Here is a 14,844-nt window from a genome sequence, read left to right as displayed (position 1 = left end):
TGCCGCCCGAAAACGAAACGAAAATCGAAATGCATTCGCCTCTGGGCAATTTCTCTCCCGTTTGTTGGTGCTCCAGATCTTGTCAATAGTTACGACTTTCCGATGTGCCACGGAATGCTAAACAGATCAAAAGCCTGGCACGTGGATGCGCCTAAACTGACTCCCGGAATCAGCCGAAAAACTCCGGAGAAACTCCCGAAAAACCCAGACTGACAGCCACGAGGTGTGAGAATTCTCAAGTGAGATGGCAGTGCACTCAGGTCCCAACCACCGCCCACCCCAAGCTACCTCATGAGGTGCACTGGGGGAAAATATATACTTCTTTGTATAAAGAAACAAGTCTTTATCTTTAGCTAATTAAAAGATACTTCATTCTAGTTATTTAAGGTGGGATATAAATGGTTCTTAGGAAGTTTAAGGTTTAAAGACACTATTCCTTTTAGTCATTTTATGAAATTAAAATAGTTTATGTTATATATAAAAATATAAATTCAAATAAATAAAATGCAAAACATTTAAGAAATTGAATTGGTAATATTTAAATTAATTTCTGGAAATTACAAACATTTTCCCTAACTGCACAAATACCTATCCCGCCGCAGTCGCATTCCCCACACTTCCCAGCAACGACTGGCTTCTTCTTTTATTTTAGACTTAGCACCAGGGATTTACGGCTATTTTTGGCAGCGACCAAGAATCGGAAATCGGGAGCTAGCCCATAAAATAGGTGTGGTCATATCGACAATAAATATTCCCTGACTTTCGGGGGGCGCTGTTCAATAAAAAGAAGAGCAACGAGCAAATTAAGAAGAAATACACGAAATGTTTGGAATTGAATGAAGTTATGCGGGATGCAATGTAAAAATAGCGACGTAAACAAACCGCACCGCGAGATGGATACGTGGCAAGGCAGATGCACAGATACATGGATACACAGAGATACATCTCCTGCGGTAATGGATCGCGTGCTGGAATAGAACAACTGCAAGCGATACTCTGAAGGCGATTCCTAGGAAACTAAAGTCCATTGTGTATAGCATTCGCATTTGCATTTGCCGGGCATTCGTCATGGGTCTCCCAGTCTGTGAGTCCCATCATCAGATACTCCTGGGTCGGGTATCCGTATCCGTATCTCGGGTATGCAAAACCAGAGCCAGGGGCAGAAGCGGCAGCCACTTGGGCTCGAGCGTTTAAAATCCCATTTCCACATGCCTTACATGTGTTTCGAGCGACTCCAACATTTATTATACCAATCGCTGGAGGAGTGTCTGCGACTTTGACTTTCTGGCTAATTTACATACGAGTGTATGCCAAATGTGGGCTTTGTTTTTGTTGTTCTCTTGGCTTTTTTCGTCGGTTTCTGTCGCTAACGAATTGCTTGTCGAAGGCAGCAATTAATGGCAGCATCGCACTGATGACTTAATGACAACTTCCTAATAAAAGCCAAAGAATTTAATCAATTTATTAGCCTGTTACAAGCCAGATACATGCGATTATTTGGCCATTAAAATTTGCATATCAATGGCGAACACTCGCTTACAAGATCCCGCCTTGTAGGAGGACAACCAAATCCATAAACATGCCATCAATTAGCATGGGAATCACACGTTTCAATGAATTACAGAAACGTCGGGGTTGTGTGTGTTTATGATGGCGGAGTAAGTTCCTCGGTACCTCGACTAGAGTTGACCTTGCCCCAGCTCGGTTGGTTGCTTTTTTGGGGTAAGTGTAACTAGTGTACAGTAAGGAAAAGGTTGTAATGATAATTTCTACTCGAGATTGCAAATTAAAGTTGTATTTATTCCATTTTACTAAATGTTACTCCATTTAATTTTATTCTGTTAAACGAAACATTATTCTTTATACAAATTCTAGCTCTTTGATTCAATGTACAATTCCATTCCATTAAATATTATGAACATCTTAAAATGATTTGATAAAATCTCCTTTACAGTCTTTACCTATTTGTTGCTGTGTACGCCTTTCTGAAACGTTGCCGTGCTGCGGCTCATTAACGTTTATGGGGACTGATTCTGCTTTGGCCCTGAGTGGAAGTGGATGTGGATTGGATCCTGGTAAAATCTATACATCGCATAGCTTCACATCGCATCGCATCGATTTATCGCTGCAAACACACAGACACACATGCCGGGGGCCACGGTCTTAATACGTGCTTAACGGTAACATTTCAATTTGCAATTTTCGACCCACCGGTGAATTCGTCTCTCTCGTCTCCCAGTACGCTATACATATGCTATATGCTATATGGCCCTAGTTCTGTCTGTCTGTCGGAATGGCTGGCTGTCCTGTCCGCCACGCACTTGCCACGCCCTGCATGCTAAAATGTTTTTCAAACATGCAAAGATCACTGCCACAAACACAAACGCACCTCCACTTACATAAATACCGAAGAACACTGGAAAATATAATTTATATTTAAGATAAAAATTGATTTAAAAATAAAGTAAATTTAAACAAAGAAGTTACCTTTTGAGGTGTTTATTTCATGATTAGTTATAGATTCTGGCTACCAGTTTCCATTTAATATTCTAATTTTTGTTAAACTTTTTCCCCCAGTGCATCACTCAAACTCCCAGCTTAGGTCGACTGCCCGCAACAGAAACCAAACCCTTTGACATTGTTTTGGTTTTTGTTCGAAGCTCGACCCGTGCGATATATAATCAGAATTCGTAGGCACGCATTATTGAATGGGCTCTTGTCCCGCTCCCCCTACCAAACCCCTTCCGCCTAAGCATGAAAAAGGAAAAAAAGAATACTATGTCGTGCCTTATATGAGTCCGGAGATTCGGAACTAGAATGAGAATGAGAATGAGAACGAGAGCGAGTATCGTATCCGTATCCATCGCCCGCCTAGTGTTCGTTGGCCAGATAAGATACTTTATTGACATTGCGTGTCTAAACACTTTACCGCTACGTTAGTCATTGTTCTTGTCGGTTTCTGATTGCGATTGTGCGCTTTAAGCTTATTTGCATACTCATATTTCTCGATTCGACGGCCTGTGTGCGTGTCGCCGAGCCACTCACGAGCATGTGTATCTATTAGATAGATTCCGAATAGTTTTAATCAGAAGAAACACACTATTTATTAGAAATTGATTTCGACATGTGACACGAAAGTGGATTTATACATCCGATCGCACACGGCTAGATTAGGAATGTTTGAGTGGGAAACTTCTGAATGAAATATAAACATAAAAAAAAAATCAAGTTCTGGTTTTTAGGTCAAGTTGACATAGGAGTTCTGGGTTTATTATTAGTTTTATAAGTTAATATCTATTAAATGTGGTTGTCTTTTATGTTCATCAATTTGTTCTTTCAAACATTTGCAAATTAGTTAATTTATTTTATAGCAAATTACTTTTTTAAATTGAAAACAAACAATATCTCATGGCACCTTGATTGAATCATTCCATCTTTTTGTACACTTTAACCAAAGACTCAAAGGCCACGGAATTAATAACCCAAATCCAATCGTATCTCTTTTAATTGAGATTACATCCAATCAAGTTTCAGGCTTGACTTTGCTCACGGAATTAAAATTTATGATCGCACTTCATCATTAAAGGGCTATGAAACGGAGCAGAGTAGGCAGATTATAAATTTATGGGGCTCATTGTTATGTATGGGACAAGTTTTGACATTCAGCGGTGTTTCCGGTTTGGCTCGATCTGTCCGAGAGCCAAATTAAGGCCTAATATGATCTAATTTGGTCATTGATTTCAACGCTTCTTTATTGCGGACACGCTGGTTCAATAAATTTGACCACAATAAACAGTGTTTTTTGTGGTCATTCAATTTTCTTTTCAATCGTAAATAACCTATTCTAGTACCTGGGCAACCCATAAATGAAAAATTCACAGCTTGAAATATTGCCTTGAATGCCATGAATTAGTCATGGGTATTTAGGTGCAATCGCACTGCCAGGAATGTGAATTTATTAGATTTTAAGGATTTTTAGTATTTTAAGCTAGCAAAAATCATCAAGACATTCTGTATAATTTTAAACTTTTAATTTAAGTTTTTTTCCGATTGTCTGGGCCTGTTTTCCTACCAGGTGGGGAGACCAATTGCAAGTGTTGTGGACACGTCAAGTGTCAGTCAGAGGCAATGAGAGGATGACGCCGTCGCCCCAAATCATTAATTTCACAAAACGTGACTTTTTTGCCATATGTGGAATTCTAATTCCACTCATTAGGCGGCGCACCGAGTCCGCTGCCATTCTAAACATAACTTCAAAAAGGTGCAGACTGCACTTGTGACACGTTTCGTAATCTCTTGGCTGTTTGGCTACTTGGCTGCTTCTTGGCAGCAGGCAGCAGTCAGCAAGCAGGGCTTTTTTCGCTGGCATTTTCCATTTCCATTTCCCATTTTCCATAAGCAGGTAGGCAGGCAGGCGTCGGCGAGCAACACAAGCCGCCGCCTTCGTCGCCGCATCCTCGAAGAAGCCCAGTTACTGATTCGGATGCAGATGCAGCTGGAAAAACAGAGGCTGAAGCACAAGCAGATACAAATACTGAGGCAAAGGCAAATGCTTACGCATACCTGCATCTAAGGACACGCTGCAAGTGGGCGTGGCAAGGAGGATGGCTCTAAGGTGCATGCTGCATGCTACACGACACTGGAGGACCCCTCAAGGAGATTCTATTTCCGCAGCGCAAGGCAGCCGCCCATTAGCTCTTGGCCAGTGGCGAAGACCGAGGGGGTTCTGACATATGGCAAAGTACAACTATTTAGTTAATTTGCATTTATTTTTAAAAGAAAAATATATAAACCTCCTGGTTGCTAACTATTTTCAATGAATCTCTGGCTTATGCTGCCTTTGCCCAGCTGCTAACTTTTGAGTGCCAGCGGTTAACCACAATATCTGTGGCATTACTGAGTAATTTTAATGGGGAACCCCCCGTGAAAGTATTTGGGACCCTCGCCCCTGCTGCCATCCTTTCCCTTATCCATCCCAGATCCTGGGCAGGAGTCTAATTAAAATAAGCAAGCTACCAGCTCCGCACAACACGAGGCTAAGAAAGGTCGCGGATTAGTCCGACTTGGCTAGTTGCAGTTGGCATAGTTGCTGCTGAAATTGCAAATGCAAATGCAAATGCGAATGCAGATACAGATGCAAACACGCTGCATAATTGGCCATTTCTGGCTGCAGTTGCCGCACATCGTTCTCAATCTTAATTAACAAATATACAAACGAATAAAAGTGCGAGCGCCAAAAGCCAAGGGATGGAAAGAAGGTCGGGAAGTTGGACAAGACAAAAAGCCCGCCACCATGCGACATAAAATGCAATTTACGACTTGTCATAAAGGGAGACCCGCCATATAGTAAATCATTTTTTATGTAGCCAAGTCGGGAGAGAGGACATCGCGGCCATAAGTAGCTGGCGGGGCTACTAAAAACGCAAATAAGCCACGGTTAGGCCGAACATAAAATCCTTTAGCACCTTTCGAATGCGCGGATGAAGGGAGCTGGAATGGGATTCGAGTGGGATCGGGATGGGATTGCGATTCATCCTTCATAAACGCGAAATTTACACAATCAACAAATGACATAAAATTGTTGCTGAACGGCACGAAAAACGGACAGAGGAAAAAAAAATGAAATTGCATGACAAATTCCCCATGGAACGGGTCCAAAGAATGATGGACGATGATTACGGCGGAGCGCATAAGAACCAGACAGAGACGGAGACGGAGGTATCCCGGAGTCTCGGATGCCCAAGGAGACAATGGCGGGACGGGAGCGAAACAACATTTTAAGTCCTCGAATTCCAACATGTGGAGCAATAATAATAATTTTATTGTTTTAACAAAGGCAGCCAACGGAAAGTTGTTTGAGCCACAGCTGAGCGGCTTTTAAAAACAAATCGCAAGGTGAACACGGCCTGGCTTCCGGCTGCAAACACGAAGGCATCCGGCAGGACTCTGCGCCAGCAGGATTCCGGTTCTCGGCTCTCGGCGATTCGGGATTCAGGACTCAAGACCCAGGATGCGGGATAAGTGCCAGGCAAGCGGAAAGATACGGAGCATACATATAAAAGAGGTTTTTGCACCGGCGACGCGACGCTGGAAAATGTATAAGACAAAAAAAAAAAAGAAAACAAATATAACAAAGCCAGGAGGGGACTGTCTCCCCGGGACTAATACAGATGCACACACATAACTCCGACACGAAAACAAATAAAAATGGCGAAATAAAGCTGAATAAGATCTGTAGCGAAATATTTTTATTGCCATTTTGGCGACGTGGGCGGGTGTGCCACGGTGTGTGTGTGTGTGTGTGTGTGTGTGTGTGGGAGGCGATATAAATATAAATATAAATAGAAGGTGGAAAGCGAGCACCGGCAGCTTTGGCGGCAACCCAACGAACCACCATAATTTACGCGGCCATAATTTGTCATTAAAATCTTCCCAAATAATTTTTATGTTGAAATGCAAATTTTAAATATACGACTTTTTCATCCGAATACAAATGCACAAATATATATCCCCGGTTCGGGTACGTAAATATAAATTGTTTCTATAAATTTGCCAGAGATACGAGCAGGTGAGGTATGGGCCCGTACTCGGGACTCCGAACTCCGGATTCCGGCTCTGCTAAGCCCGGGAGATTGCCTTCGTGGCCTTTGATTTAGATGCATGCGCTGCGGGTAATTGACTGGAACCATTCGGCTCCACATCCACATACCGCGTCCGCATCCAATCCCCTTTGCAACCCGAAATCCCCTGACCCTGTCCAAGTCGTTCATTTGCGTAAATATGGAAATACTTTGTCTGTCTGTGTGTGGTGGTGGTTGCCTCGGTGCGGGTCCTTTGAGAGTGTGTTGTAGAGGCAGGACTCGCAGATTGAATTCTTGCATTCGCAGAAGCCAATCAATCTTCTCGCATTTTGCTAGTTACAAAAATTGAATCAAATGTGATTAAATCAAGCAAAATACGATTTAGTTGGATCTTGAATGCGGGGATATCTCGATAGAAATAATTGGGGGAGAGAATATCAGAATGGGTCAGTACTTAAAGCTTAAGCCATGTATTTTTCATTTCTAGTTTGCAAACGTTAACTGTACTCTAATTTATTTTCACTTCCTGTCCAAAAAATAAATAAAAATATCTCCGAAACAATGTCACAGTCCTTCCCATTTTCATTGACAGACAATTGGTAAATCTATAAGAAAGTTATAACCAGTTTACAACCGTTCGGCATGACAATTGCCACACATGCTACACATTGTAAATATTTTATTTTATGTCAGCCGGCAAATATTTAAAGAACTTCACACTTGATATGCGAACCCAACTGGCTGAGAGAGAGAGGGAGTCTTGTGTTTTATGGCCAGCCGACTCACTGACTGACTGACGGGTGCAAAAGCAACAATCTTTGTTACTACACTCGGGTTTAATCTTTATGGCGCCCGCTTCTCCCTCTGCTCCGTCCAATTTCCCGAACTAAATCATAATCACGGGAGACGTTGGCAAACGCTGCGTGTCATTTGAGAGCACACATCATAAAGCAGCAATTAAGACAATGTTCAAATCGTAAGCGTCAAAAATGTCATAGAAAATGCGTAGCACAATAAAAAGAAGAACACCCATAAAACTGTGCTGGAACTGAAACCAGGATGGTACTATATGGGATGAGATGTGCTACAAGATGCTGCCAGCCGAGGTGGGAGTCAAAGAGACAGTTGGCAACGTTGCCAACGCCGCCGCTCCTCTGCTAATTGTCTGTCAAAATTCTATGCACAGTAACGGAGATGAGATAAGTGCGTAGTAACCGAGTTGAATGCACAAGATATCAGTCGTCTTCTTTAAGGGAGCTGCAAATGGAGATGAAGCTGTAGGTGGAGGTGGAGGTGAAGAAGGCAAAAAAACGAAGCCTGGAAAAATGTCCTTAGATGGGCCATTCACCCGGGCTCTGGTCCTGCGAAGGCTGTAATGAAAGCTCTACAAAGGAGGACAACAGTCGTCTTTGATGGCAACGAGCAATGTGGCTGGCATTTAAAAACGATGAATGAATTGAAAGCCGCAGCCAAATTGAGGAATCACTTTCATAGTTGTATTATTTCTACATCTAAATGGAAATTGGTGGGCTTGGTGACAATTTGCAGAATTAAAATGTAAGAAAAGTAAGATTTTTATGAGAAAGTTTGCATGAAATAATTGTATATAAATTATATATTTTCTAAAAAGAATTTAAATGTATCCCAGATCTAAACTTAAAATTACCAAATAAAGGAGATTCCTCTAGCTTGGCCTGTTCGAACTTTACCCAAAAAGAGCTGCCTTGTCACATTTAAAGATGCAATCATCCCCCAAAATCAAAAGTTTCCATCGCCAACCAAACCGTTTCCCATTTGCCACACTCCCTTCCTCAGCCTTGGCAGGCGTCAATTTATGAAGTTTTATACTTTTGACTATTTACATTGGCAGAAACACTAGCTGCAGAAAGTCAGGCTAAGACTGTCGCGTGCTCATCGCAGGCACTCCACGTAAAGTGGAGAAATACGTCAAGTCAGTGGCAAATATTTGGGGCAAATAATTGACTGGCTCTTACCATAGTAAGGGGATATGGCAAGGGGGTTGCAAGTGTGCTGGGCGGCAGCATCTTCAATCTTCTCGCTGTCAGGCAATCTTTGGGCCAAGTCCACTCTCGACAATCCCATTTCGATCAAATAGATGTCGCAACAATCACCGCAAACCGCACACATGAAGCATCTCTCTATATATCGGGCATATGAAAAACAGTCGCCTGTCGCCCATAAAGGAAACGGAAATGACTCTTAGCAGCAGGCCAGCCGGCAGCCGGCAGCCAGCGATTTCGTATCCGGGATTTGGGATTTCGGTTTTCAGATTCCGGACTAAGGACTCCCAACTATTCGGTGTACTAATGCCGACCTAAGGCAAATATAATTGCGTGTGTGTTTCGGGACATTTGCATGCAGGCGTCATCTGGCTGGGGTTTTGCGGTGGCCATGTGGCTAGTAGGGCACAAGGACATCGCAGCGCCTAGGCCAAGTCCGACAATTGTGCTGAGTCCAAGGATTCGCCTCCCATTACACATCATCTTTCGGGACAACTGCTGCCGCTGCTGCTGCTGCTCAAGCTCCTCCTGCATACGTGCCCAACAAAATATTGATTTAAATGAGTTTCGGTTTCTCGGCTCGGCTACGGTTTTCATTTCCTATCGCAAAACTCCAGCAATCAGCAAATTGTGATGCTCAATAGTCCCACTTTTTCCTCGATTCCTCGAGCACTGCCTCCACCACTCCAGTGCCCAGTGGCACTCGTTAGATCTCCGCAAGTGTGTTTGTATGTTGTCGGGGCAAAAAATGCATGATAAGCAGAATATTGCACATCGATGATGAGCTTCATCCTGGCCAGAGTCCGGGAATGGAGATGAGTATACGATGTGAGTGTGAGCCGGAGGTGAGATTTATGTGGCCAGCAGCCAGCTGCACTTGTCGAAAATTAAAAATATTGGATCATAAAATGAAAATATATCCTTGAGATGATGATTTCCTTTGGGAAAATGATAGTATTCTTCCTTATTAAGAGTAAATAGTGTAATAAATCACTGTAATTTATGTATTGTCATTCAAAAGTAAAGTATAAAATCAATTAAGAATGACTTTTTCGCAGTGCAACTCTAGGTTAGGCTTACTCGCATCGTAATTATAGCAAATCACTTGTCAAGGCCTCTGTCAGGGCTGTAAGAACACGTCAATAAAATAAACTACAATTTAAAGTTGCTGTTCTTGGTTATAGTTTTACAGCTTTATTGCCGCCGAGGGCGCTCAGATGGCTTTTTGTGTCGGGTCAAAAAGCACGAGTATTTTCGGTAGATACTTCCTGTAAAGATGGCCAGATGGCCAGCAACTCCTGACTTTGAGTGTAAATAGCCCGAAAAACCTTAGGAAGTTTCTTTGGTTCCTTTTTTTTGGGGGGGGTTTCGGGAAGAGAAGAGACGAAAGCTGGGCCAGCAACTTGGCAAAAGTCATTTGAGGCGGCAAAGCCGCAGACAGTGAAGCAAAACGAAAGATGTTGTAAAAGTTTTGGCTTAGTTTCGCCTACCTAGTGGCATAGAAAAAACCGTTTGAATATAATTCTAATTTGCATATTATTTTGGCCTCAAGAGCCATCCCCCATTTTCGGGAGTCGAGAGCTGAGAGAGAACCTTTGCCGTACATAATGGCGTGGAAAATCTTATACAAGGCAACGCAATCTGCAGGATTGCAGCGGCCACAAAGCTCTTAAAGTAATTAGTGGCATAAATTAAATCCCCCAAAACCCCCCGCCTTCGCCTGGACTCCTGTCCCGCGAACAACAATGGGCAATTGTTTGAATGACCCTTGTGCCACTTTTAATTGTTGCAATGCTGCGAAACTTTTCGACCCCACTGGCGGCCGGCGAAAGAGTTGCGGAAAAAGGCCTCTAGCTTTTTGTCACCGCCCGAGGGGCAGGGGTAGGAAAATTGGGGAGCGATTTCCACGACGGATCCACGGAGGACACTCGCTCCCGAAACGCACTGCAACAAAAGCGACCGACCGCGGGGCATAAATAACTTTTTTTATGCGTTTCATATGGGCTTTTTATATGGGCAGAAGGTCGCCGGCCGCCGCTCTAGAGACCCCACAAAAATGCGCACGAAATGAGGAAGAAAGTTGACACTTTTTAAATTGAATATAAAATAAAATAAATTGTGCGTAATTTAAAATATCACCCCACGACGAAGCTGGGAATTTTTCATGGCCGCCAGCTTAATGTAAGCCTAATTGCTTTCACTTTTTTTTCATTCCATTTGAAGGGCTTACCGCATTGATTTACATTTGATTTTGGGTTTTTTGGCACAAGAAATAATTCTAAAAAAATTACAAGCCAAAAATAAGAGTACGGAAAAATTCTGCGGATATGTTTTTCACAAATATCAAGAGTCAACATGGAATTTTACACTCAAAAAGTATTTGTTCATTAAAGAAAAACACTTGAAAATATAAATTTAAACAACAAACGTGATGAGTTTATATTTTCATTAATTAAGCCAAATTACATTTCCCTTTTTCGGGGTGAAAATGAGAGCTAAGGGACACCGAAAACTATTGCAACATTGATTTCCAATTGATTTTGGCTTTTGTCGCCTTTCTGTCATAAAAATACTCATCGAAAATTACATGCCAAAATAAAACAAGCTGTTGACTTGCCAAATAGCCGTGAAATATTCCCCCAGGGCGTAGGTGAGCAGGTAACGGCAATCGCATCGTTTTCCCGGAGAATTTCGCTGAGACAACAAATGTCGGTCGCCCATCCACCCACAGCGACTGTCTGTTGCCACGCCTCCATTTTGGCCCCCATTTCGGTGGCCTCCACTGGCTCTGCCCGGCACCGCTCCACTCCGGCGTATCTGTCTCCGGACAGTAACGAGCCCTGGTCATGGGCGGAATGCCGGAGGAGCATCAGCAAGAGGCTGGATGGCTGGCTGGCAGGATATCGTAAAGCGACACACAATCACACATAAAATTTTACAACACGAGGATGTTTTTTATTGCACCCGTCCCCAGACTACTACCGGCTGGCTGGCTGGCTGGCTACTCTGGCTCGTCCTTGTCCCCAATCGAAGGAACTTAAGTAGCCAATTACTGAAAAACTTCGAATTCCACTCCGGCCATGAATTTCGCTCCTTTCGATGGCCAATATTTATTTATTTTTGCAACGGCTTCGCGTCCGACTCCGACTCCGCTCCGGCAAGGGTTTGTTAGCACGCCCATCAGCCGAGTAAACAACAAAACATTTTTCTATTTAATTAAAATGAATTCACCTTTTGGCCGGTCGGAAACAGTGTCGCTGATTTATGGATGGAAGCCAATAAATTTGCACAGCTCCGCGGATTCTGATTCGGATTCGGATTCGGATTGGGACTCGGATTGGGAGTTCCACTTCTGCTGTTGCTTTTGCTTTTGCTTTTGCTGAGCCGTGAGCCATTTAAATCACAAGCTGTGCTGCGGTTTTAATTAAAAGGAATTTATTTTCCACTCAACTGCAGATAAGTGCGCAGACAGTTGGAGCGTAGCAGCATCCAGCATCCGCAGACGTCCATATAAATATAATAGTTTACCTTTGCCTTTGCGCCACCCTGCAGCAGCACCTGGCGCTCTCGGCCGGGCCACCAAGGCAACGCGCCACCTCTTTCCTTTACCACACACTCACTCAAACGGACACAAATATTTGCCCACCTCGTATTACATACCCACGACTTGCCATTATCGTTAAGACAATACAAATTCTGGATATGGCACGGCGAGAAATCGGAGTGTAGATATTAAGTTTACTCAGGAATATCACAAGAATCCAGGAGTCAAATGTATTACAAAGAAAACTAAGATATATATTTAAAAATATAATTTAAAGACTCCCCTAAAACTATGCAGAGTTGAAGGAAAGTAAAACAATAAGCTTTTTAGCTCGAAGTAATTGTAATAAAGTCTTAAACATATATGTTTTTTGGTTGTATAGATCGTTATTCTTATAAAAACATAAAATGTGAAGCACTTGTGACATTCTAAGAAGCAATAATAATTAATAATTATTTTAAATTATAACTAAATTACTTGCTTATAAAATGGTCTTAGATTTTATTATATTTTAACCAGAGCAGATTGATTAAGGGACTAAATTTAGCGTACGAGAAATGTTTAAAGTACTATTCTAACTTTAGAATACTCTTCAAAATTAGTCAACATATTATTTTCGAGTGCATGTGCGTCTGTATACATGCATACATATGCCTGTATTCGCACTGCCTTAACCCTTTGCAAACATGTCTATTTTGGTCAATGGCTACGATGGCAACGAGAGCCATTTGTTAATTGTTGCCACACCCCTGGAGCTGGGAAAATCGAGACGGAGCCTTGAACTGGGGATCTGGTAAATGGAATCTGGAATCTGGGATCTGGACTCTGGGATATGAGATGTGTGGCCGGCGGCCGCTTCGGGAATGGGATGTGTATGTCTTTGGCCGCCTGTCATAATTACGGAACAGGCTGTGGCTCAAGTTGCCACAGCTGGCACCTAAGAAGTTAGCCCAGACCTGCATCGTCGCCTGTCGTGTTATTATGGATGGATGGCCCCCACCCCCCGCCATAAGACAAAGTGCTGCTGACCACAGGATCGGGTTTCGGCATTAGGCGGTAATTAATCATGCGCCTTGTTATAACGGCCAATGGGGTAATTACAGCCTGTACGGGGATCTCTAATGCATTCGATAAAAATGTAAATGCAGCTGATATCGGCTACGATTGCCGAAGCTGGGCCAAAATTAATGGCCAATAAGCGAAAATGAATCATGCAATTGGCGCTCAATGGCTTCAACTTTTCGCAAATGTTGTAAAGCCCACGGCCCCGAAACCGAAGCCTCTCGAGGGCCCACTAAAACCCCGATATAAACAGAGCCCGCAGCCAAGATGTTAAGCCACCCTCGGTCAGCCCACAGCACCCCACTATACACATACATATACCGGAAATCGTCGGCGATAAATCTCCCATTTACCTTTAAACTCGAAATACGACTACCAATGGAGGCGCTTCGCCGGCCCGGGGGGAGTGGAAAATCGGAGGCGAAAACGGTGGGAAAAGGCGGTGGCAGGAGTGGACACTGTTACGGCCTTAAATCCACTAACAAATAAAGGAATAAATTGCCCATAAAAAGGATTTCGCAAATGCCGGCTGCAACTACGGAACCCACTTGTGTTTCCTATTTTACAGTTATTGTGCACTTCTTTCTAGTTTAGTTCCTCGCACTAAACTTAAAGAATTGCGCTACCGCAAATGCCAACAAGTTTTCTGCGGATGCCGGATCCGTACGCCCCGAAGAAGTGTACTTTTTATGATTAAATTCGTGGCTAACAATCAGAACCTGAGAAAATAATGTCATGAATTTATTACAAGGATCTTTGGCGGTACTTTCTGAGCATTTTTTTGGGCAATGTTATTTTTAAGAAAATTAAAATAATTAAAATAATATATACTATCAGTTACCTAGTCTAAAGAAATAACTTTCAAAATGGGCTGAACGGGTCCACATTGGATATTTTTCAGCTATAGGAAAAATAACTTTTTTAAAAAAATAATAACCTAACTGAAATACAAAATTAAAAAAAAACAAATATTTTTTAAAATCATCGAAAATATTCACTCATATATCAGATAGCCCAGGAATACGGCCAGTTAAAGATGAAAGTCTTAGCAACTATGCTAAATTGTATATCAAATTAAATTTTTTAAATTTTAAAAACATTACCAATAACACCATCAACAATTTTAAAATACTTTTTAAAGAATAAAAAATATATTTATTAATATTGTAAAATAACGACAATAAAATTAATAAATTAGGCCAACCTAAATCTGTTGGAATTAATGTTTTTACCTACAGCTTTTAGAGCTAGACCACTAATTACAAATCTTAATAAAATTTAATAAAGTCTATGCATTTAAATTTTAAGTTTTAAACTCTTAAAAAATCACATAAAAACGAATATCTATCTTCGCAGCTGTTTAAGATATAGCATAGTATATAAACGCCTTTCCCACACATCCTTGATCTCTTTTGCGATATTAATTCACCAATATTCGCATTATTTAGCTAAGTTTAAGAGTTTAAAATTCAAATCAAATTTCGAAACGAATAACTTTTGTAACGGCCAAACTGTTCCAGTTCGGGCTGCCAACTCGTTTCTCATTCCAAAACTGCCAACTGTACGTTTGCAGTATTTATTTTCAGTACTTTCTGGTATATCAAGATACAGTTCTCAGGTGTATTTTAACGTCCGA

The sequence above is a fragment of the Drosophila kikkawai genome, chromosome 3R (assembly GCF_030179895.1).
Source record: "Drosophila kikkawai strain 14028-0561.14 chromosome 3R, DkikHiC1v2, whole genome shotgun sequence".
NCBI lineage: Eukaryota > Metazoa > Arthropoda > Insecta > Diptera > Drosophilidae > Drosophila > Drosophila kikkawai.
This window is presented reverse-complemented; position numbering follows the sequence as displayed.